General features: G+C 45.6%; 1 protein-coding gene across 3 annotated transcripts in view; it reads right to left on the reverse strand.

Annotated features, from left to right (window-relative positions):
• Window positions 1–26,824, reverse strand: part of RARB (retinoic acid receptor beta) — a 440,801-nt gene that overhangs the window by 73,530 nt on the left and 340,447 nt on the right. The gene's annotated exons all lie outside the window — the stretch shown is intronic.

Consider the following 26,824-nt stretch of genomic DNA (forward strand, 5'->3'; position numbering starts at 1 on the left):
TAACTTTCAAATTAGACAGTTCCTGCTTTTAACTCAAACTTTGTAACTGGTGTTCTTATTCATTTAGCACTGTCTACTAGAGTCCTACGCGTTACTTTTTGCTCCTTCTATCAGATCATTTTAGGATTTCTGTTAATGAGTGAGCAGAATCAAACCAACAAAGGAGAAACCTAGATACATCATTTGCAAAGGAAGTACTTGCTTTATTTGCTGGCATATAAAATGCAATCTCCCCTCCCCCTGTTCACCAATAAAACATATCCAAACATTACCCTGCATTCCATGTCCTTTTTTTTAATAAAAATTTTTATTTATTTATTTATTTATTTTCAGCCACGTTGGGTCTTCGTTCCTACGCGCCGGCTTTCTCTAGTTGCGGTGAGCGGGGTCTATCTACTCTTCATTGTGGTGCGCGGGCTTCTCATTGCGGTGGCTTCTCTTGTTGCAGAGCACGGGCTCTAGGCATGCAGGCTTCAGTAGTTGTTGCATACAGGCTCAGCAGTTGTGGCTCACGGGCTCTAGAGCGCAGCTCAGTAGTTGTGGCGCACGGGCTTAGTTGCCCTGCGGCATGTGGGATCTTCCCGGACCAGGGCTTGAACCCGTGTCCCCTGCATTGGCAGGCGGATTCTTAACCACTGCCCCACCAGGGAAGCCCTCCATGTCCTTCTACTTCTCATGGAAAACCAAAAGCACAAGATGTAAAATAAGAAACTATTCTATCCTCTCATGAAACAACAAGCCACAAGCCAGGCAACGCATTAGGCATTAAGGTTGGCCCATTATCTTAATCTTTTAGATTTACTTTACTATTATAATCTTTCCATTATTTCCTGATACCAATATATTATTTACTTTATCTGTGGGAATTTCTTATTCAAGGGTAGTAAAACAACTATGTATCCAGAACTTGATACATCTTATTGAGTTGTGGTCTAGAGCACATTATGCTTATGTAAACACTATAATGTTCCCCCCTATAAAACCACATTATAATTATGGTCAATACGTCAATATTTATAAAAATAGATAGAGCTTTCTGTTAGTGTACACTGACATGGCCTTTGCAATGAATGCATTAGATTTAAAAGTGGAGGTAGCCTCTGTAGCATTTTTAGCAAGTATTATTCTTTCATAAAGAATCTCTTTTGATTCCCCAATACCTGTCAACTCATTAGCTGCACTGAAGGGAACCCTGTCTGTGTATGACAGGAAATCTGGCAGGACCTCAGTACTGCCTGCCACCTGGTGTCAGCATCCTGAAATTGCAAGCACAGGACTCAGGCAGGTTCAGCAGTAGACATGGAGAGGCTGGCCTTGACAGTGAACTTTAAGTGTCCTGGAGAGCAAAGCTTCTCTTTGCAAAACACTTCATCACATTCCCTGGGAGGAATTCCCCCATCTTGTGGCTCAGTGCCTGGGCCACTTGCCACCAAGAATGAAGGTAAATTCTCACTTTGGAGACAGTTATAGGAAGCCTCTTAGGGCTCCAGCCATTTGGACCATGTCCTTAATTATCTGAGAGCTGGATCTTAGCCCAAGAGCATCTACTAACCAAATCAGTTGGTCAAGTGTATTCACGTAGTATATGGCAGATTTCAAACACACATTGCTCTTGGGAGGCAACGTGCTACACACATAAAATAAATTGTCACCAGAGAAACTACCACAAGCCTCTAAGTGCTCTCTCCTCTTTCACTTTAGGGAAACAGTATCATAAATAGAGGACATTTCTTTTAAAATAAAAAATACTACTTGTTTTTGAACAGCTCCTCTCTCCTTGTTATCCACTGCACCCCTGCCTCTGCTGTTAATAACCATCTGATCTGACATTTAAGCAGGAAAAAAATGAAGCCACATGATTTAAAATGCATGTGTTTATGACTTGCCATGTTTAAGCACTGCTGAATAAATGTATATTGAAAACATATTTCAAGTGAGAAGCCATAATAAGGGGTTTGGAGATATTCAATATTACTCCATTAATTCACAGCACACCAAAATTATGGAATATGTAGACTTTCTAGATGTAAATTACAATCCAGGCCTCGGTGAGAGCCCTTTGCCGCTCTCCCCCCAAACAGCATTACACTCTTCAGGCAAATGGACACAAAATAGAATAAATTATGTCGAAAGCTGTATAGAACCATTATTTCAGCCTTAAACACTTCATTAAAATAAAACAGCTCAAAATCTCCCCTCCCCATTCCTGCCTTCCAGCCTGTGTGGAAACGAATTTAAGTCCAAAGATCCCAAACAGTGTAGCTTTCTACATGTTTCTGGGTGGGAAGGTTATTTTTACCAACAACACTAAATCCAGATTTTGCTCCAGTCCCTCCGGCAAGACCCTGAGGGAAAGGACACTGAGCTCTCCTCTGCTCTCTCGAATTCCTACCTGGCAGAAGATTCCTGACATACAATTTTTATAATTTGTAGGTCAAGAAAGTGGTTTTCTATTTTTCTTTGTGTCTGTACCTTTTTCTTCTTATTATAAAAATCTACCAAAATCGAAAACAGAAAGTTGAGTGAGTCTGGTTGAAATAGGGATGGATGGGGACTTTCCTGCAAGGAGCCTTGGGGTTTCTCTGTAGAATCCTTCAGAAGACACGTTGGAAAGTTCCTGAACTATCACTAAAGGACCAGTACCATGGTCCTTAGTTACTCAGTACCATGACTTCACTACATTCAGATTTCCAGAAACCAACGCAAGTTATAACCGACAACTGTTGGTGCCCCACGTGTGTATATGTACCTCCTTGGCCTTGACTTTTTCAGTGTATTCTGACCCAACCTCCAACTGCCAGCACTTGCATCTCTCTGAATGACGGCTTTCCTTGGCCCCGGAGTGTGCGTGTACACAGGTCCTGGGAATTAAGTTCCCCCAAGGGCAACCCTCACCCGAAGACTAACACTTGTCGGGGGAGGACTCTGAGGTTCATGTGTTCTAGTGCCCAGCATGGATTCCACTGGCACACAGGGCAGCTACCTTGATGACACGCTCTTATTGCTGCATTTCTCTTCCCTGTCTCCCTCCACTTCCCGCCGGTGTTTCCAGAGATTAACCAAAAAAACAAAAACACTGTATGCACTCAAATCAGGGTCTGCTTCTCATGCGACTCGTGTCAGGGTCTGTGCACAAACGAAGACAACAGTCCACCTGATGAGATCCTGAAAACAGGAGGAAGCATTTGCTGTCATTCTGTTAAACTGCAGTGGGGAATTTTATTCGTTCTTTGCTCTGTGTGGTAGGAAGAATCATGCCCCTGACCCACGTCCCCAAAACGTCTACATGCTAATCCCCAGAATGTGTGAATATGTTAAATTACATGGGGGAATTCAGGCTGCTAATCAACTGACCTTCAAACACTGAGACTAGCCTGGATTATCCAGGTGGACCAATGTGATCACCAGGGTCCTTTAAATGAGGAAGAGGGGGCAGAAGAGCTAGAATCACAGGGACGATATGAGAAAGACACGACCAATCACTGCTGGCTTTGAAGACAGAAAAGGGCCAGGAGTCAAGGATGCAGGCAGCCTCTCGGAGCTGGAAACAACTGGGAAGTGTATTCTCTCGCAGAGACTGCAGAAGGAGAAAGTCCTGCCAAGCACCCTGACTGGAGCCCAGCGAGACCCATTTCAGACATCGAGCCTCCAGGGCATGTTCTGAGGGAACTTCATCCCCAGTGCATTTCTCCCCGTTACTCCTCCTCCTACAGAATGAAAGAGAATGCCTGTACCTCAACAAAACTGCACAAATCTCTGCTGAACTTCTGTGAAGTATCAGACCACGTGTTGGCACGTAGGCCGCTTCCAGCCCAGGGTGATACAGAGCAGTCCACAGAGGAGCACAGTTCAGCAAGGCCAGCGTGTGGAAGAGGAGGACAGGCGGCAGGGGCCATGAGCCCAGGACGGGGTGGGGCAGGCAGGGGGCAGGGCAGGAAGCACCGTAGTCCCGTGAACGGTCTGACGCTCACCCGAGGAGAATGGCAAACCACTGAGGGGTTTTCAAAACTGCTTTTTTCAGCAGACTGAGTAGCTAAGAAAGGAGACGAATCACGTATAAAGTATGAAGAAATCACAATATAATAAACACACCTGTGTGCCTACTGTACACTTTTTTTAACAAATGGTTTTCAATTGAGCTATAATTTACATACTCCAAAATTCACCGTTTTTTTTACACGAATGACTACACGTTTTTACACAAACGCGTAGTCATGTAAATACCATCTAAGATCAAGATATAGAATAGTTCCACCATCCACCCCGCAAATGTCCATCACGTACTTCTAAGCTCAAGGACACCCTGGGAGCCTCGCGGGTGCCCCTCCCCATTGCATTCCCGTCTCCTAATCCTTCAGAAATAACCCTACTCTACACTGTGTGTTTATCATTCCCTTGGTTTCTTTTTAAATTTTACCACACTTCCATCCATAAAGAAAAGGCTGTTTTGTCTTGCATGTTTTGAAATGTATATAAATGAAAACGTTCATGTTTTTGGTGACTTAATCCTATGTGAGGATGAAACCTGAGATGCATCCGTATTCTCAGCTAGACAATCTCACTGTTGTTATTTATGTGTTCTACTGTTGTTGAAATCTGAATTGTTTCCAGCATTTTGCTATTATTTTCTATTGACGTACAGCTGATTGACAATATGTTAGTTTCAGGTGTACAGCAAAGTGATTCAGTTTTATATCTATATCTATCTATCTATCTCTATATATATACACTCACACGTACATACATATCTTCTTCAGATTCTCTTCCCTTATAGGTTATTACAAGATATTGAGTATAATTCCCTGTGCTACACAGTAGGACCTTGTTGTTTATGTGTTTTATATATGGTAGTGTGTGTATGTCAACCCCAAACTCTAAATTTATCCCTCCCCGCCCATTTTACTATTTTGTTTTGAATAGCGTTGCTAAGAACATTCTTGTACACATTTTTGTAGTAGGAAACATATATATACACACACTAGGTATTTACATACATACAGAGAGAGAGAGAGAGAATTGTTACTGGGTCTCAGATACCCCAATATCCTTAATCTGTGATTAAGCAGATGCCACTTAACCAAATAATGCTAAATTCATTTTGAAATGTGTTGCAGCCAGTCCCCCTCCTGTGAATCATATTCCAATTACTTCTCATCTCACCATCCTGTGGCACCATTTTCAGCAGGAGGGTCATGAGTGACTTGCTTTTTGGCTTCAGAAAAACCATGGTGACCAAGAGACAATACGAGAGGACGACGCGGCTGACAAACGTGAAGGACACAAAACTCTACGGTGAAGAGATTAGATCATTGCTAATGAGGGGCGTCTTCATGTGTCCATTTTAAGAAGAAAGCCTACCTTCTAAGAGTTGCTGGCTCCCTTTGGGAGGGGCTGGGCTAGGTTATTCTACATGGCAGGACCCCCGCCTCCCCAGCAGGGGGAGATGAAGGCCCAGAGGTGAGGGGCGCTCACAGGAGGAGGGCAGGGAGAGACAGGTCTGTCTGATGGACTGGGGTGGCCAGGGCGGAACCATGGGGCAGGGAGCCAGCCCGCCCCTCCCCCAGTCCTTCTCCAGACAGAACTAAGCTGGAAGGAGCCTGCCTTGCAGTCCAGTCCCCACCCCACCCCAAGCTGACTCCGGGACCCGGGCACGGCCCTCTAGACCTTGGGGTGTCAGTGGACCAGTTCAAAGCAATCTGACCGACACCCTGAGCCCCACGTCGGCCAGGCCCTTCCTCCAGGACCTCCATGCCTCGCTCAGGCCCATCCCCTCCTTTCTCCACATCCACCAGCCTCTTTACTTTCTTCTCTCCTGGTGCCAACGCCCCGGACGTGACCGATTAGTCAAACATCAGTGTTTTTTTCTTTAATTTTTAGAATTTGCAATAAGCTAAGCAGCTCATTCTTTTTTTTAAAAAAAATTAATTAATTAATTAATTTATTTGTGGCTGCGTTGGGTCTTCGTTGCTGCATGCACTTCTCATTGCGGTGGCTTCTATTGTTGCGGGGCACGGGCTCTACGCGCGCAGGCTTCAGTAGCTGTGGCGCGCGGGCTCAGTAGTTGTGGCTCGTGGGCTCTAGAGTGCAGGCTCAGTAGTTGTGGCACACGGGCTTAGTTGCTCCATGGCATGTGGGATCTTCCTGGACCAGGGCTCGAACCCGTGTCCCCTGCATTGGCAGGCGGATTCTTAACCACTGAGCCACCAGGGAAGCCCCCAAACTTCAGTGTTTGGCAAGCATTTTCCTGAGGCTTCTGGCTCAGCCCGTGGGCATCTCCTCTGCAGGCCTCCCGCCTGGCTTGGTGAGGGGACTTGGAGCTGCAGCTGTGGCGGCGTGCACGAGGCTTTGAATGGGGAAGACGGAGGGAAGGAAACAAAAGTGAGAAATCTGGGGGAAAGGCTTTCCTCCTGAGGTTTATGGAGTGAACTGGTTGTTTTCCCTCTGAAGTTCTGTGGAGGCCAAGCTAATGACCTGCAGTTAATTTTTATTCCCTCAAGGAGCAATCATCACATTTTGGTTTGTTCAAGGAATGCCAAGAACATCTAGCTACCTTCAAAAAAGCTCCCCTTGCCTTGAGACATAAGGGTAATGAGACAGGCTGGGACCTGGGACCTGGGCCCCTTTGCTGCAGGGCTTGCACCTGGACAAACATCTCCTCCAGCTACAGAATACAAAGAAACTATAAGGGACTAAAAATAACTGCGTGCATGCACAGTTGGGGCAAAATTATGGACAACAAGATACAAAAAGACCAAAGAGCCCAACTGCCACTTCTGAAGAGCTGGGAGCAAAAGCAGGGCACTGCGCATGCCCCCTGCACTCAGCACCACCAAAGGGGGCGGGCAGACCACCTAAGCCACACCTCTGGCCTGAGCCCTGGACACACCCCTCCCCTCACCCCATATAAGGAACCAGCTCGCCTTCCCCGGCAACTTGGGGAGCGAGCGAGGGAACCTGTTACTTGTTCTCACTCTCCTCAGAGGCAGCAGGGGCCCCAATAAAGCCTTGCCTGGATTTCTTGTCTGGCCTCTGATCAGTTTCTATTGATTAAGGAGACCAAGAACCCTGGTTGGCAACAGGGTTGTCCTTTGTTCCCCTTACCCTGCGCTTGCAAGGTTCTGGACTAAACGCTTCCTGTACAAGCCAACCCTCTCACTACACACCCCTGAGGTCGCCTTAGCTTCACGTTGTACTTAAGGAAACTCCAGTCCACAGACAGCTGGAGTTGGAATGGAGCCCACGGCTGACGTCCATCCTAAAGGGAACTGGTTTATTTGAAACACACTGATTTTTCACTACTGTTTTCAGTGCTTCTCAATCAAAGTCTTCCCAGCTAGTCTTCCTGGGAGCAAATCAAGTCACAGCCAAGGGTCCACCACTGGGTTTACACAGGCAGGTGCCTCCCAGGGAATCTCCAGAGCCTTTGCCTCAGTGAGGAATGATGCTCGAATAGTGAGTGTTTAGAGCTGAGGTGCAAAACTGCGGCCACTACCTTACCACAGAGACCCATAATTTGGAGGGCTGGCTGGTTGGAACAGACCTGGACGTTCTCAACTGCACATCTGCATCTGGGAAGAAATCATTCCTGCCACTGACCCACTGTGACCTCAAGCAAGTGACCTGCCTTCTCTAAGCTTCAGGTTGCAAATCCGTCTGTACAGGGGGCTGGGTGGCGTCACCTCATAGGGCAGTCCTGAGGACTAACTGAAGTATCGTATGAGAACATCAGCACACTGCCTGGCCCAGTGCAAGCCTCCACACCTTGCTCCCAGGTTATTACACACACAGGACCACCACCAGTTGCCTGCTTAACCACAAACAGGGTTTTCTGATAAGATCATTGATAAATGATGCAATTCCTTCACCAGCAGAACTCCATCACTAAAAGCATGAGTGAGGAATCATAGGAAACTAGGGACCCACCTGAGGAAGGAGAACATTTCTAGGAACCAGCTTAGATATCACCCTGTTAAAGATTGAGATTGGTCTGCCAGAACTGTACTGAAGGCCAGAGAATTAGCATTCCATCCATCTATCCCCCCCTCCATGCTTCCACCCACCCCCTCACCTATCCATCCATCCATCCATCCATCCACCCCCAACGATCCTCCACCCACCCAGTCACCTATCCATCCATACATCCATCCGTCCATCCACTCCCCCATCCTTCCACCCACCTACTCATCCATCCATCCACTCCCCCCATCCTTCCACCCACCTACTCATCCATCCATCCAGCCATCCACCCACCCATCCTTCCACCCATCCAGTTCATCTAACATTCCCCATGTGCCTTTTATGGGCTGTCATGTTGGTTCTATACCCAATTTATTTATCAAAATCCACACACTTCTCTTTATTTTCAAATTTTATTTTTCACTTTTATCTCCACTGTCACCATCTCATTCCAAATCATCCTCTCTCACCTATGCTTAGTTAGTCTCCTCACTTTCCTTCCCAGCCCCTCCCCACCCAGTTCCCACACAGGAGACCAAGCAGTCGATATTTTAAAACCAGAAATGTGACCATGTCATTCCATGTTGATCACTTACCGGGGGCCTCAGGACACTGAGAACGAAATCAAACTCCTTCAGGTGGGCTACAAGAGCCTGCCAATCTGGCCCCTGGCTTCCTCTCAGATGGCATGTTGGACCACTCCTCCCCTTACTCGCTATGCCCAGCCCCAGTGGTCATCTGGGTTCCCAGAAGACAGACTTATTCCAGCCTCGAGACCTTCTCCCACGCTGTTCCCACAGTCTGTGCCACCCCCCATCCTGCCCGCCATATGCACGGTCAGCTCCTTCTCAGACTTCACACCTCCTCACTGAGGTCTTCTCTCATCAGCCAATTCTGAGGCCCTTCTCCTACTTATTTTCTGTCATAGCTTGATTTTCAACTATATGTACGCATTTTAGGCCACCTGGTTTCATGTCTACCTGACCCGTAGACTGAAAGCTCTAAGAGCATGGACCGCGACTGTGTTTCGTTTACCACTCAGCAGGTAGCACACAGCCTGGCGCCTGCCTCTCCTCTGCCTGGAACAGTCCTGCCCTGACATCCACCTGCCTCACTTGCTTACTTCCTTTACATCCCTGCCCAAACGTTCTCTTGCCACACAGACGTTCCCTGACTGTCCTTTAGCAAATAACCCCCGCCAGCCCCATAACCCTCTGCTTAACGTCTCTCTTTACATTTCAAGTGCTCTGCAGCCGTATGTATCACACAACACAGTTCTAAGCAGTGGGGACCACCCGGCACATTCCGTCAAGCTGCTAATCACTTACTTCTGTCTACCCTCTCCCCGCCTCCACCAAAGAACGCTCCATGACGTCAGGGACTGTCCTCAGTGTGGACATTCGGTGCCTGAAACCGCATCTGGCAGATGGGAGGCAGGCAATAAATATTTGTTGTTGAAAGACCAAATGGTAAATATTCAGGAAATACATGAATAATTGAGTGAGCTCATGAAGGCACGAACCAGAAACTGTACTTACTGAGGGGTCTATGAAGCCAGTGAAGGTAAAATTCCCGACCTCAAGGAGCTTGCTACTGAGGACACGGGACAGGCAGCCTGGTGACACTTAGCATGCAATCTGCATCCTCTCTCCACCTCCACGCCAGCTCTCTACCCTCTCTGTCCTCTGCCTCACACCTCAAAATGAAACGAGGCTTTAATTGTGTTTATCTTGTTTTTGCCTTCAAGCGAATATTGGGCATTTTGCTCCAAGGCAAACAGGATAACCCAGCATCCTGGGAATTTTATTCTCACGATAGAAAGATCTTTGGGTGGTTTTCTTCCCTCCTTTGTTCCCCCATCCATTTAACACTGCAAGTATGTGTGTAACATTTTGTAGTGCTTTGTCAGAACACTTTATCAAGTTGTGATATAAACTGAAAATTTAAAAACCTTCCACATCAAGCATAATTTCCGATTGTATTCCCAGAGCCATAAAAGCAAACCTTTTCAAAATGGAGAGAGAGACAGAGAGAGAAAAGCCTTCTTTTGAAGGTATTTGTTAGTCTGTGGGTTTAATCTTTACTTTTATGAGATGAAAAAGGCTTGTACTACATTCCTCAGGAGACTCATCTTTATTCCGACCCAGATGGAAAAGATGGTGGAAAGAGCGTGACTGCTGGTACGTTTCAAACCTAACCCTAATTCCTACAGGAAAAAAGTTCGGATTAAATTATCCTTTGATCTTCTTTTTCGGGCCAACACCTTGACTAAAGAGACCTTAAAACTACGCGTGCACTTTACCTTTTGTGCAACCTGCTTTTTCAAGGAGCTCGTTTAAAGTGAGCATTTATGCTGGGTACCGTGGTAACAGAAGTAGGTCACCCTGCTTTGGTTGTGCATCTGACTCCAGCAGAAAAGGCAGGCGAGCATCCCACCTCACACTCGCCCGAAAGCAGTGATCGCATCAGCCGCGCAGTGAGAAGGGAAAGGCGGCAGTTTAGCTCTGACTGCAAGATGCTTCTCAGATGCCTCAAAAGACTTCCCTTGACTTTTTAAACACATTCCCTCCTAGCTGCAATGAACGACGTCTTCTGTATTGAGGGCACAGCAGCAAAACCCCACAGAATATTAAATGCGCACCAGCCCTAGGCACTGCCGGTAGGATGGAATGCTAGAACTCTTTAAGAGGCAGTTTTCAAATTGTACATTTTATGGGAATGGGAATAAGACATTCTCCTCCCCCCTAACTGCTACTGCTAAAAACGGCTCATTTTAAAAATTATGCAATGTTACTAACAGGTCCTGTACAAAAGAAAAAGAGTTTGTAAAAAATCACTGCAGAAGTTTTAGTGTTATTCTTTCTCCCTTTTAATTCTGAAAGTGAGTGAGGGCTGTGCTCTATTCAAATAGGGAAGCGATAGGTAAGCTGTTTTCTCATCATTTTCACAAAGCACTTGTTAAGCATTTTTTGAGGGCACTACATACTATGCATGGGGTACACATGGCCCCTGACTTCTAGAAGCTCCTAATCTGTAGTTTGTTCAGCTCAACTGGTGAAAATGCTCTCCCAAGAGAAGGATGCTATGGTAATAAGTGCCCTCCCCTCAGAATCAGGACGCCCGGCTTCTACTTCTGCACAACCATGATTAGCCATTGACACTGGACAAGTCATTGCAGTTCTACAAATCTTATATTCCTGAGTCATTAAACAGGAGCTTTCGGTCTCTCCCTTACTGTTTCACATGAAACTTGCCAAGATCCAACTACCTGAAGGTGATTGCTTGTGTTATAAAAGGATCATTCACTTTACAAAAAAACTTACCCCACACTTCATTTAAACAGTGATTACCCCACTCTACATCTGGGGGAAAAAAGTCTTCCTGTGTATAAGGACTTATCCTGCAAGAGGCCAGAAATCAAGAAATCAAGTAGAAACAAGGACACAGAACAATGCCCTTATGCAGACATTCCCTCAACTTCTCATATGTAAAGAGATAATGCTTCTGATACGTCTGCAGAACCTACTGGAAACTATTCTCAATACATTCAGGTACATGTTTATTGTGATAGCCCTGTGTCACGTACTGGATTTTTGAGCAAAGCTGTCAGCAAATGAAACATTTCCTTGCCTTAAATATGAGCTCTGGTGAACATGAGAACTTTCTAGACACCACCATAAAAACGTAGAACATGTGAATCGGATTCTGACCACGTGTTCATGGGTTCCTAACCCAGGGCTTACTGGGGCCGTGCCCTGGATGGGAACTTGGAGACCTACCAGCTTGGGTGCCCTGCTCCATGGACAGAGGTGGAGCCCAGAATCTAGGGCCATAACCCATAATACCCGATGCATCTCAGAGTCCCCTACAGGCGTGGGTGACAGGGGCAGGACAGGGGCGCCTCAGGAACGCAAACGCTGGGGTGGGGTCTCTGGGAGGACTGTAGACCTCTCACTTCCCCAGGGCTGCCTTTCCAGATGAGAATTCTGTGCCAAGGCTGATGCTGGGCCAGACCCTCCCAGCGTTCTCCACCTTCGCTCCTGCCCCAAAGCACACACACACCTTCTTCTCTCCTCCCCCTGCCAAGTTTGACGGGAGCCAACACTTATTTCCTCAAAAGTATCAAAAAGTGATTTAAAATGCCACCTTTCCCCGGGAACGTCTATATTCATGGGACTATAAAGAAAACCTTACAGTGAAGTGAAGAACCCTTTACATGTAAGGATGGGAAGTCGCTTGGGACTTGGGGTGTAGGGACGGGTGTGCAGTGTGCCCACTCACAGATGTGCCGGGAGCCCTGTCCCCACCGGGGGCTTGTTTGTCCCCGTTCTCTCTGTTTCTCCCCTCCCACCTACAGTCTAGGGACAGGTAGGGATGGAGCAAGTACACATCTTCTCATGGATTTTTAAATCTACACGTTCATGCTAGATCCCTAGAGATTAAGGAGGGCACAATTACAGCTTCACTTCTCTCATTTCCCACGCCAAGCGGATAGCTCCTTCTCTGGACCACTTCTGCTTGAAGTATTTTGTATGGCGTATTTTCTTAGACAAGGTAATTAACCTCTTTGTATCTAGGGAGTCCATCTCTCCAATGATGAGACGCTTTCAGAACACGCCATGATAGGAACGTTCAGAGATCCCCCCAGAAAGGTGACATACGAAGAAATCGCAGAGAGAAAAGTCAATCCCGGCACGTCATTAAACCACTTTAACAACTGTCTGTCTACTTCCTTAGGAGCAGAACACAGTCCAAAGGAGGCTTCACTGTAATTGTGTCCTGGAAGTAAATATGATTTTCCACGACAAGGTCTTGCCGACTCTAATGAAAGGCACGTTACAAGCCTATTGTCTCAGCTCGTGGGATGCCTGGAAGGGATGCTACTAATCGCTGCTTCCACGCCTGTGTTTGGCGGATGCGTGACACCCAGAGAGGGCAGGTGAGTTGCGCAGGTCTCCCACCTAGTGAGGAGCGCGGCCGGCCCCTAGGTCTTACCTATGGGATTCTGGGTGTGTTAACAGACGGCTATTACACTCGACCAGGGAGCCCAGAGGCAGGCCTGCTGCGTGGCTCTCTTCTCTATTCATTCATGAATTACAGTCCGGCAGAACCAAAGCCCCCGTGGCTCTCATTTCTTGTTTTTTTCCCCCTCAGACATCCTAGAAACTGTCAGAGGCACCAGGAATAATGGAGAAGCAGCAGCAGCTCCCTGCAGCAGCAAAGTGCACGTGCAGATCCACCCCTGACGCACGGAGCTCGGTTATGAGTCTGCAGGTGAGGGGAGGTTTGGTGCACCCCTGCGTTTGTATAATTCGATTCCAGGAGGAAACTCTGAGGAAGATGGTTGTATCTTTCAGAGGAGCAAAGTCTGAAAGCGAACTAGGTCGGGGAAGTTCTTCTGGGACAGGAATACACACAGAGGTCATTTCTCTGCAGCAGGCGGGCTGTGCGTTGTGCAGATGGGGTGTCGTGGGAGATGTGGATTCCAGGAGGAAAGTAACACCCTGTCCCTTGACGCGGAGAGTCCCAGACAGAGGTTCTTCTGCAGTCTTGGACCAGTAAAATGAGCCACACTTACACCTTCTGCTTCTCAAGCATTTTGATTTGTCAAGGCACTTTCACAGTTTTTTCGTACTCCTGATATTTTGGTCTCACAAACTCTCTCAGACGTGGAAAGGACAGGAATGAATATCTTCATATTAAGAGATACAAAAATAGATGCAGTGGTGTTCTTCTGCCTTGGGTGCATCTTTAAAATGGTCCAGGACACCACGCTAGTTTATTGACCTGTATTTGTTTTAAGTTCCTCTTCGGTGGTTTATAAACGGTGAAGGGTAATAAGTCTGTCTTGAGTTGATGTAAACGTTGAAGCATTTCACTCTTTATAGTGTATGAGGTTTAATACAACATGTGACCATTCAGACAAAGAGCAGTAATCCCAGGATGCTACCTGTTCCAGCTTTGGAGCCACTACTTACAACCATTTTCTCTCTCTTCTTCTAGAACTGCTTTCAGAGCCAATTCCTAGGCAAGAAAATCAAGCTCATTCATTATTCAGTCACTACTTCTTTTGGATAATTCTCTTTTAGATAAAGAAGAGTTATCAGTTGGATGTTAACATTCTCATGTGTGTGTGCTTAAAAAAATGACACAACGTTATAGTCAGCTGCATTTCTATCCAGGACAAAACCCTTGTATTTTTCCTGCGCCTAACATGAAAGGATTTTCGGGGTGTTGCTGGGAGAAGATTTGTTTATGAATTTTCAGTCTGAAGTTGAAATTAGATATGGTCCTTATTGAATTATCAAGACATGATTGTAAGGCACATAACCGCTGAGGAGCTTACACGAATTGGATAGAAATGAAGGTGCAGTTACAAATTGCACATATGTTTGGCATGGAACTAAACTCTCATGACTAGTGTTTGAATTTAGAAAACATAGGAAGAGTGAATGGATTATGGCAGGGGCTGGCAAACTCCTTCCGTAAAGGGCCAGACAGTATATACTTTAGGCTTCATGGGCTACATGGTCTCCGTCGCAACTACTCAACTCTGCTGTTACAGCAAGGAAGAAGCCGTAGATGATATGTAAATGAATATATGTAGCTGTGTTCCAATAAAACTTTATTGATAAAAACAGGCAGCAGGCCAGATTTGACTCACAGGCTTAAGTTTGCTGACCCCTAGGTTTGTGGTCTATTAAACTGAGGGAAATATGGATGTAATCCTTAGATATCAAGATGTCTAAATGTCCAGGAATGGGTTTATTTCTCCCTGGGGAAACAGACAAATGCAAAACTGTATTAGCATCTATCTTCTCAACCATTTCCACCTAAAGCATTGTCAATATCCAGTGTTACTTTGCCTGAAGTATTAGACAGTTAGGAAAACGGAAGTTCTACCTTGGTCAAAGAATTAACCTCTTCTTTTTTTTCAATGAAAAGCCTTTCTTCTAAAATAGATAACTAACAAGGACCTACGGTATAGCACAGGGAACTCTGCTCAGTACTTTGTTAATAATCGAAATGGGAAAAGAATTTGCAAAAGAATAGATACATGTATATGTATAACTGAATCACTTAGCTGTACACCTGAAACTAACACAACATTGTTAATCAATTATGCTCTGATATAAAATAAGAATTTAAAAAACAAGTTTTTCTTCTTTTCCTATCACATGACTAACAAATGTACACTGATGTTACACAATAAAATAAAAATACAGATAAGTTCAAACAAGAATATAACAATAGCTTTTAACTTTTTGAGCAATGTCTTCCAAACTTTGTTTTAACAACTATGAGATCAAAATGTGCATAATTTTGTTTTATATTTTATAACTTAACAACAGATTGGGACTTCCCTGGTGGCAAAGTGGTTAAGAATCCGCCTGCCAATGCAGGGGACACGTGTTCAAGCCCTGGTCTGGGAAGATCCCACATGCCGCAGAGCAGCTAAGCCCGTGCGCCACAAGTACTGAGCCCGCGCTCTAGAGCCTGCGAGCCACAAGTACTGAGCCCGTACGCCACAGCTACTGAAGCCCGCGTGCCTAGAGCCCGTGCTCCACAAGAGAAGCCACCACAATGAGAAGCCCGTGCACCACAACGAAGACCTAATGCAGCCAAGAATAATAAATAAATAAAATTTAAAAATTAAAAAAACAACAGATTGAGCTTTTGTTAAATTAAAAAGCAATGTAATATCATTAGTGATCATGAAAATGCAAACTAAAACCACAATGAGATATCACTTCATACCTAGTAGATGTCTAAAATTAAAAAGACTGAAATATCAAGGTTTGGTAAGAATACATCGCTGATGGAGTGTGAAATTGTAGGTAAAACCACCTTGGAAAACTGGCCACTTTTTACAAAATTAAACACCCGTATCCTTATGACCCACTAACTCTGCTCTTGAGTATTTACCTAACAGAAGTAGTGTCTATGTCCCCCACAAAGCATGTACAAGGATGCTCATGGCAGTTTTATTCATAGTAGCCCCAAACTGGAAGCAACCCAGATACCCATTAGGGTGAGAACTGCCCATCTAGCAAATGGAATCCCACTCAGCAAAATAAGGAGCAAATAACCAACACATGCACCAACATGGAAAAATCCTGCAAACATAATGACGGATGAAGGGCACCAGACACGAAGAGTGCAGACTGTATGATTCCACGCATAGGAAGTTCAACAGGCAAAACTCACCTCTGGTGACAGACGTCAGAACAGTTACGTTAAGTGTAACCAGCACCCAAATCAAGATGTGGAATGTTCCAACCCCAGAAGGTCCACAGTCCCTTTCTAATATCTTGACTCGGAAGGTAGCTAGAAGGACGTTTACCTTTATCAAAACTTACTACATAGTACATAAGATCTGTACCATTAAGATACGCATATTATACCTTAATAAAGAGAAAAACATTCGAAAATATAGTTGATTTTCGCCTGAGAAAGGGAAGTCAGACAAAACTGGGGAGACATCCAGAAAGGCAGGATTTGGAGGAGAGAGTTTTAAATGATAAAATCTGACAGGGAACGAGGGGAGGAGCTGAGCCCTGCTTTGTGTTTTGTGTGACAGACAGTCTTTATCTTGCTGCCTTCAATGTCGTGTCCAGTTATTTCTTTTGGGGTCTAGGGTCATAAAGATTGCCTTGCCCTTCTACGCCCTTTTGATTCCAATTTGGAAAACAGATGAGCTTTAACTACATGGAGGGATGTCCCAAGGAAGAACAACGAAAAATGTCAAGGACATCCTAAATGACACCTCCCAGGACCCTCTTGAGAAGTACCCCTTGGAGACATTCATCTCCAACATCACTATCTGGAAAACCTGAGATTCTGCTGAACAATGAGGCTGTTTTCATCTCGTGGATGCCAAGGACCCTGCCACTGACTGCATCCCTTTATTGCTCCACTAGTCTCACCAGAACTAGGGTCACCAGAAGCCTTGTCTAGGCTGCACGCACCTCACTGCACTAACCTGACTCCAAGGTTTCTCCTATTTTCCCTTAAGTCAGTCTGCATAACATTGAAAAAATCCTGTCATTTAGGGCTTCCCTGGTGGTGCAGTGGTTGGGAGTCCGCCTGCCGATGCAGAGGACGCGGGTTCGTGCCCCGGTCCGGGAGGATCCTAAGTGCCGCGGAGTGGCTGGGCCCGTGAGCCATGGCCGCTGAGCCTGCGCGTCCGGAGCCTGTGCTCCGCCACGGGAGAGGCCACAACAGTGAGAGGCCCGCGTGCCGCAAAAAAAGAAAAAAAAAAAAATCCTGTCATTTAAAAAAATTGATATATAATTCACATACTATAAAACTGACCTTTTAAAGTGTGTGATTCAGTGGTTTTTGATATATCCACAAACTTGTAATACTACCAACCCTAAAAAGAAACCCATTAGCACCCACTTCCCATTGCCCCATTGCTCCAGCCTCTGGCCACTCCTCATATACCTTCTGTCTTTATGTTTCAATTTTTAATTTAAAAAATGTTTAAAAATTCAAGTATAGTTGATTTACAGTGTTACGTTATCATAGTTTCAGATGTACAGCAAGTGATCAGTTATACAGGTATCTACTCTTTCCTCTGTCTCTGTGGGTCTCCTGTTCTGGACTTTTTACCTTAGGTGAATTCATACATTATGTGGCCTTTGTGTCTGGCTTCTTTCGCTTAGCATAGTATTTCCAAGGGCCGTCCATGTTGTACCATGCGCCAGCACTTCATTGCATTTTATGCCTGATTAACATTCCATTGTATGGAGAGACCACATTTTTTTTGTCTCTTCATCAAGTGGCAGACATTTGGGTTGTTTTCACTTTGGGGCTGCTATGAATAATGCTGCAATGAACATTTCTGTCAAGTCTGCGGGGCACATGTTTTCATTTTACCCAAGTACCTATCTGGAAGAGAAATGATGGGTGACACGGTAACCCTACGTTTAACTTTTTGGGAACTGCCAAACTATTTTCCAAAGTGGCTGCGTCATGTTACAGTCCCACCAGCCGTGTGTAAAGGTTCAAATTTCTGCATGTCTTTGCCGGCACTTGTTACTGTTTATCGTTTTGATGTGGGTGTGAAGCGGTTAACTCACTGACTTTGATTTGCATTTCCCAGACGACTAATAAACATACTGAGTGTCATTCTGTGTGCTGATTGGCCATTTGTGTATCTTCTTTGGTGAAACGTCTATGCAAATCCATTGTCCTCTTTTCAATTATGTTGCCTTTTTACTGTTGAGTTGTAATCTTTTTTTTAAACAATACTTTTGTAAACTCCCTTGCATTCTTTGAAGACGGCATTGAGAGAGAAGTATATCTCTATAAAAAGGGTTGGGGCGACATAAAACTTCCATTAGTTTTGATATGTGATATTCCACATCCTAAATCAAATTTTTAATACGCCTACATACTAGACCACAAAGTCTATCTCTTTATGTTTAAATTTCAGAAGCTGAATTAATTCTTCATATTCTGCCAACTGGTATTAGGACAGGATTTGCCATTTTTACTATTTTCTCTTCTGTCATTAATATATATTAAACATTCAAAAAAATAATAAAAAGGACAAGGAAATTAAGATGGGCTTTCTGTAAATCCAGAACTTTTTCTTTAAATGTGAACAGCCTCACAGAGAAACTACTCTGGTGGCCGTAAAAAAACCTGTAGGTTGTCTATTCTACCAGCCACACCTTCTTGTTAACTCCTGTAAACCAACGTCAATCTGACCAGCTACGCATTTAAAGTCCCATCTGCCTTTAGTGGATGACTCAAAATGAAAAGACATCTTTTGATTTTTTTTTTAATGGAAAAAAAAATCCGGTACATGGAAAAAAGGGATAGCAACTAATTATTAAACTAGAATCAACACTGGTTCATAAATCCCATTTGGATTACATTACATTCCTGAGAGGAATTTACTGGACACTACTGATAATTTAACATTAAAAAAATAATAATTCTTCTTAAGCTGTTTATTATCTGATGGCTGAAATAGTTTTCCAAAACACAACAAGCTGTAAATGGATCCGTGGGCTATTAATTTGCAGTGCATGGCACCAAAGGGAAAAGCTGGTTAGCTGGGCTGATGAGATTAGAGGTGTTACATAACCACCCTCAGAGGACTGAGAGTAAATCAGGGATAACATCCCACCTCTGGTGCTCCAGAAGTGTTCAGAGCTGCAAGTGAAAAAGGTCCCAAATTGGAGGAAAAGGCAAAGGCAGAGAGGCCTAAACAACTCCTGAAGAAACGTTAGGGTCTTACAGGGCGGAGGATTCTTCTTCTCCTTCTTGTTTTTTATTTCATCTTGGAGTTGATTTATAATGTTGTGTTAGTTTCAGGTGTACAGATAAGTGATTCAGTTATACATATACATATGTCCATTCTTTTTCAGATTCTTTCCCCATATAGGTTAATACAGAATATCGAGCAGAGTTCCCTGTGCTATACAGTAGGTCCTTGTTGGTTATCTATTTTATATTTATTACTGTGTATATGTTAATCCCAAATTCCTCATTTAGCCCTCCCCCTACCACGTTTCCCCTTTGGTAACCATAAGTTTGTTTTTGAAATCTGTGAGTCTGTTTCTGTTTTGTAAATAAGTTCATTTACGTCATTTTTACAAAATTAGATTCCATGTGAGTGATATCATATGGTATTTGTCTTTCTCTGACTTACTTCACTCAGTATGATAGTCTCTAGGCTCATCCATGTTGCTGTAAATGGCATGATTTCATTCTTTTTATGGCTGGGTAATATTCCATTGTGTATGTGTATTGATACCACATCTTCTTTATCCACTCCTCTGTCGATGGACACGTAGGTTGCTTCTAAGAAGAGGATGTTACACTTCTCATCTGCGATAATGTCTCTATGCACAGGAAGGATTGGCCATCCAGGGCCCTCTCCAACCCTACTTCCACATTTCAGCCTTTTTTTCTTTGTGATGGAGGTAAAACAATACACGTACAGCTATGTACACACCCAATCAATGTCTAGGACATCAAGCATCCACAAGAGTCCTGGGGTAACCACCACTGTCCTCTCTAGCACCTGGATTAATTTCGTTCATTTAAGATCTTTATCCAGATGGAACTATCCAGAATATTCTCTTTTATTCTGAGTCCTTTTATTCAACATGGTGTCTGTGAGATTCACCCATGCTGTCTCACTTACTAGTCATTAGTTCCTTTTTTTATTGCTATGCGTCTTCCATCATTTGAATAGGTCCCAATTTGTTTACACATCCTACTGCTGATGAACACAGGGGCTGCTTCCAGCTTGGGGCTCTCATGCATGAAGCCGCTGTGAACATTCGTATGTGTATTTTGGGAGGCCATGCACTCCCTTCTCCTGAGGCTCTTCCCAGGAGTGGGATCCCTGGGTCACACCGGTATGTTTACCATTAGCAGATACTGACAAACAGTTTTCCAAACTTTGGCTTGACTTTGACTTCCACCAGCCCCGTATGAGAGTTCAGCTGCTTCAACATCTCGCCAATACTTGGTATTGTTAATCCTTTTTATTTATTTATTTTTATTATTACTATTGGAGTATAGTGGATTTACAATGTTGTGTTCATTTCAGGTGTACAGCAAAGTGACTCAGTTACACATATACATATATCCACTCTTTTTTTTAGATTCTTTTCCCATATAGGTCATTACAGAGTATTGAGTAGAGTTCCCTGTGCTATACAGTAAGTCCTTATTAGTTATCTATTTTATATATAGTGATATATATATGTCAGTCCCAATCTCCCAATTTATCCCTCCCCTACTCTTACCCCCCAGTAGCCATAAGTTTATTTTCTACATCTGTCACTCTACTTCTGTTATGTAAATAAGTTCATGTGTACCATTTTTTACATTCCACATATATCCGATATATGATATTTGTCTTTCTCTGTCCAGCTTACTTCACTCAGTATGACAATCTCTAGGTCCATTCATGTTGCTGCAAATGGCATTATTTCATTCTTTTGAATGGCTGATTCTATTGTATATATGTACCACATCTTCTTTATCCATTCATCTGTCGATGGATATTTAAGTTGCTTCCATGTCTTGGCTATGCTGCAGTGAACGGTGCTGCAAGTGCTGCGATAAACGGTGGAGTGCAAGCCTTCCTGGTGGAGTAAAGCACCGCTCTTCAATTCGATGGACATAAAATTCTATTATTCGGGAACACAGAGCCACAGAAAAGGCACTATTTGCAAAAACACACTGGGGTTTGCGTTCTGTAGCCCCGGATCCTGTCATCAACCTGGGGACGTGGGTAAGGCCATCTCCAAGTGCTGCCTCAGGCCCAGGAGACAGGAGGAGGTCCCGATGCCCCCTTCCCGGGGGCAGGAGTACACTCGGAGCTGCGTATCTTCACATCTCTGAACGCTCAAAGTCCAAGGGTGCCACAGCCAAGTTTCCATTCAAAGTTGCTCCGGCGCTTTGTCCCCCCACTTACAGGACACAAAGTGGGAATCCTTCAAGCACGACAGTTTGCACTTGATTCTCTGCCTGTCCTCATTAAATCCCGGAGTTGACAGCGTTTACTAGAAGCAACTTTTTTTAAAAGATTTATTTAGTTATTTATTTTTGGCTGTGTTGCGTCTTCATTGCCACGGGCGGGCTTTCTCTAGTTGCGGTGAGCGGGGGCTACTCTTTGTTGCACCACGTGGGCTTCTCACTGCGGTGGCTTCTCTTGTTGCGGAGCAGAGTTTCTAGGTGTGCGGGCTTCAGTAGTTGTGGCTCACGGGCTCAGTAGTTGTGGCTCGCAGGCTCAGTAGTTGTGGCTCACGGGTTCTAGATCACAGGCTCAGTAGTTGTGGCGCACAGGCTTAGTTGATCCGCGGCATGTGGGATCTTCCCGGGCCAGGGCTTGAACCCATGTCCCCTGCATTGGCAGGCGGACTCTTAATCACTGTGCCACCAGGGAAGTCCTAGAAGCAACTTTTATCTTTTCCTTTGGAAGCACTGTATCATGACTGCCTCCTGAGTGTGTCTATTTTGAAACACCAGTGAAATTCCTCTGTTCTATTTTAAGATTTAAACTATGTTGCTGAATCAAAATACTGTTTATAAGTCTGACCCACTGTGTTGCTGAACACCTCCAAAAGAAATAAGCCAAGAAAAAGGCGGGACTTGCATCCTCCAACATCAAAACAGGACATTTCTGTCCTAAAATCATTTTGAAAATAAAACAATCAGAATTTTTTTTTTTAATCACGGAGGTACATTATATTGGTGAAGTGAAGTGTTAGAACAGTCAAGTGTGAATCTGGGGCAAAGACATCCCTTCTCTGAGGAAACAGAGCGCTCTCTCCTCCGTGCCGGCACTAAAAAGACACCTGTCTCTATCAATCCAGTCAATCAGATCACAGCAACTCTTTGTTTTCCAGTATTAAAGGGAGAAGTAACCTAATTGCGATAGTTAATACTCTGCGATGGCAGACTGGTTGAAGTGCTCAATCCCACTCCAGGAAGAGCAAATTCCAGACTGAACTGTGTGCGTGGATTTATGGAGCAATTTAGATGGCCACCCTCCAGAGAATTGCTGTCACGGGGAGAGGACACTTAAAGGGCCACGCTCATCACCCAGAACGCAGGGGCTGCAGGCGAATCTCGGGTTGCTATTTTCACAGAGACATTTGTTTCCAAACAAAGGGCTCTCTGCTGGCTATTTTAGAAGGACTTGCATACTTACTCAGCTCTCTGTGCTGGGGATTGTCTTTGGGCACTGAGGTTTCACCATCAATATCTATTTAAAGCAGAATGAAAAATAGCTCCAGATGAAAACATAGGGTATTTCCAGCCTAGAATGTGAGACACTTCCTTTTCTTACAGGGCTGAGATCTGGTTTCTCCCTCTCTTTCTCTCTGTCTCTGAAATTGCCACCTGTCTTACAATCTTTGCTGTGTCTTAGTTTAATTAGCGCTATTTTCCTTTTAGCGGTACATAAAATTATAGTGCACCTTAACAAATTATAGATTGGATGAAATATGGTGTCTAGGTGTGTACAGTTTTGAGAGAAAGCAAATCTTCTCTGTTAGGACCTATTTACAAGCTCTATCTGGTTGCATCCACCGCGGAACATACGATATCAAGACTTCGGGTCATGAAAGGGCCAGTAGGCTAGTATTTATGGGGTGCGAATTAGGGGAGGGGGCAAAAGAAAAAGGGAAACCAGGCTCAATATATCTGTATATTGATTCAAATCTCTAGCTCTTGGGAAGATCAAAGTTCCTGATTCAGAATCTCCACTTCTCAAGTACCCTTTGCTTCTAATCCATTCCAGAACTAGCTATTAAATACAAAGCATTAAGTTGAGGACCCAAGTAAGACTCTGTGCCTGTCCTTAGGATGTTCCCAGCCCGTGTAGGGAACACCTGTTGTTCTCTCTTTCCTTCCCTCTCTCTCTCTCTTTCACACACACACACACACACACACACACACACACACACACACACACCCCTACCTCCTGAACTCAAAACAAGTTTGACATTGAAAGTCACCCAACAGAGGTGCCGCCAGCATGTCACACTGTGGGGAGGTGAGAATGCCCCCCACCTGCCCCTGCTGTTGGAGGAGCATACGGGCACACTTAGGAGGGAGGTGGGCTAGCACAGAGGGGGAGGAAGGCAGGGACAGTACCGCCCAAGGCAGCTCACGTGGGGGTCTTTGGGGAGCAGGACAAGAGGCCAGCACGGGGCGGGCGGGCAGGCTGAGTGGCTGTGTGTACGGAGTCGCCCACGCCGATTCACAGGGAGCTGATTCTGCAGGTGGCGAAGGGCCGTGGCTCCTGGCACGGGATCACCGGGCTCAGTGCCAGCGCTCTGCTTTAAGGGGGCTGGCTCTGAGCGGCAAGGACAGATGTCGCATTGAAGGGTGCCCCTTGCTCTGAGTAAATGAACCGCTGGGCTGGGAGGTGTGTCAGCTGTACAGACACTGAGGGCCGCACTGATGATCACACGGGCTGCTCTCCGGGGTCCGGGCTGGGTGCGAGTACCAAGGGCCAACACTTAGCTGAGGAATGTCTTTAGTCCTGGCCACAGATTAATCCGTTTGTCCTCACAGTAGCCATCTGAGGGAGGTACTACGATTGTCTCTGTGTTACAGACCGGGAAGCGCAGGCACAGAGATGTGAGATAACCTGCCCGAGATGGCACAGAGCTAAGCAAGGGCTGGGCTGAGGCCTGAACCGCAGCTGCCCCTCGGGTCAGTCCTCCCGCCACGATGCTGCTCTTCAGAGGCAGGGACGCGAGTAAACCGCCCTGGCGGCCTCCCTGGCGTCTCCCGCTGCCGCTCCAGGTGTCTGGATGCTTGAAATCCCACCGCCGCGGATCCACCCATTACCGACCCCCTCCTTGCACCAGGACAGGAGGAACCCAAGGATGCAAGCAAAGCAGGGCCCATACCCTCCACTCGGGGTGGGGGGGGCAGCTCGGGGTGGGGAGAGGGCTGGACAGAGGCAGGTCAGGGGGATCCAGACCAACTAGCAAGGCCCAGGGCCCTGGAGGGGCCAAAGCTGCCCGGATGCTGTTCTGTTCCTGTCGAGGTGCAAGAACACTTGACCAGCTGACACAGAAAGCCACCGTTTCTCCAACTTCAGTCCACACCCACCTTCACGGTTTTTCACATGCTCACAGGCCAGTACCCTCTGATGATTTCTGCCTAAATTACTTTTTTGGTTAGATAAATTTTAGAGAACTTGATTTTACCACTACACGGGGGAAACGAGTAGCATTGGCCATAAATAGGAGGTAAGAGTAAAACACAGACAGCATTTTCAGGTCAACTGTCTCTGTTTGTAAATAAAGTTTCACTAAATAAAGTTTTACTGGAACAAAGCCATGCTCCTTCATAAAACTTCCACGCTGCAATTGAGGCAACTAATACCCAGTGGTCTGCAGAGCCTAAAATGTGTCCTATCTGGACACTTAAGAAAGTTTGCACACCTCTGAAATAAATACAACTTCTCACTAGGGACAGTTGCCTGTCCTCTCTATTAAAAACAGTGGGGAGCAAAGGTTCATGAGGTGTTCATTAAGGGGGTACCAGCAACAAACTCGGATTTTCTCCCTGGCAATAAAAAGACTGAATGAATATTGACTGAAAAGGGAATAACTTTACCACTGTATGATCTGATATTATTCAGCACTCCCTCAATTATGTTTCACATCACTGTGGGCAGAGTTTACACTAGGGGAAATACTGTATTAAACTAGTACATACATCAAATCAAATCATATATGTAAACGATAGAATATGTGCCTTGGGAACAGAGATGGGTGAAGATACAGAAAACTTTGTAACATTAAATGTACATGAGAACTTTACTGTTAGAGAAGCGAAGTGAAGCTTGAAAAGATCCAGGGGCTGGAACTGGGCCCGTGGGCTGAAGCCAGCACCGTGACTTAGGCAGGGATCAGCCTCTCTGAATCTCAGGAACACGGAGGATCAGAATACTATTCCTGCCCCACCCAGCACACGGGATGACCCTAAGTCTTGGGAGACCCTGCTGTGGGTAAAGCGCTTTGTGCTCGTATCACCCACATGGCTGACGGCAAAGGCAGTGCCGCGGTAGAGGCCGAAAGGTGATGAGATTTGGTTGGAAGAAAGGAGATGATGGATCCAGGGGAAAGGCAGGCCACAAAGTCCCAAACAGAGGATTTGGAGAGGGACTTCCCTGGCGGTCCAGTGGTTAAGACTTCGCCTTCCAATGCAGGGGGGGTGCGGGTTTGATCCCTGATCGGGGAGCTAAGATCCCTCACGCCTCGCGGCGGCCAAAATCCCCAAACCTAAAACAGAAGCAATATTGTAACAAATTCAATGAAGACTTTAAAAATGGTCCACATCAAAAAAATCTTAAAAAAAATAATGCAGAGAGATGGAAGGTGCCACATGGGCAAAACAAGGAGGATGCTGGGAGGGAGGGGGCTTTGCGTCGGGGGAAATTTGGCTTGGGTTCGGCACCTCCCGAGAGACTGCAAGGCCTCACCTTGAGCTGACGATGCAGGAAAGCATCCTTTCCAACACCCTAGTTCAGCTTTCCCCATGGAGTAGGGTTCCATGACGGCAAGATCCTGTCCCGTTCTCTGATTACATGTCCCAGCATCTCCGGGCAGATGAGCCGCCTGCCTCGAAGTTTACAGTAGCCAAGGAAGGGGGAAATTTATTTTGGAAACTATGTCTGCAAGCTTTCTTCTGAATGCTGTGACATAATATTCGGGGCCATACATCTCAACCGCAGCATCATAAACAATTCAACACGAACAGAGCCTCCGCCCTTCACTTGCCTCCTGAAGGAGGACCAAGGCGGTAGTTATTAAAGTAACAACCAGCTGTGACAGCGACAGCAGAGAACAGAGCCTGTGTCAGCAGCAGAGGAAGAACCCAAGAGAACAGGTGTCCTTTATGTAGAACCAACCATGTGCCAGGAAGGGTCCGAGGCACGAGACCCGCCAGCACGGCTGCCCACGCTGGGGCTCAGCTCGGGCCCTGCAGCAAAAGCACGCGTCCTGCCCGAGACGAGACAGCTCGAGAGCAGGGCCGGATTCGAACCCAGCTCAGGCTCCCTTCAAAGCCCTTTGTTCCTTCCTCTGCTCTGCCCTGCTGCGTAATGGAAACGTCTCCTTTTTCTAAGGTGAGAACGCGCCCAGCGTGCCCCTTCCAGGCTGTGGGGAGATGATGTGTTCGTAAAGCTGCAGGAATCTGAATACTTCTTTTGCAGCTGAGTGCTAAGGGGCTGCGAGCCCCGCGGCGGCGCGGACATCACCGCCTGCAGGTGCCCAAAGGCAGTCTGTTGTTGGTGGGTTTTTTTTTTTTAATCTCTTGGACACATGTGGGAAAACATGAACATGTGGTCAGTGGAATGGGGCAGCAG

The sequence above is a fragment of the Orcinus orca genome, chromosome 5, assembly GCF_937001465.1.
Source record: "Orcinus orca chromosome 5, mOrcOrc1.1, whole genome shotgun sequence".
Taxonomy (NCBI): domain Eukaryota; kingdom Metazoa; phylum Chordata; class Mammalia; order Artiodactyla; family Delphinidae; genus Orcinus; species Orcinus orca.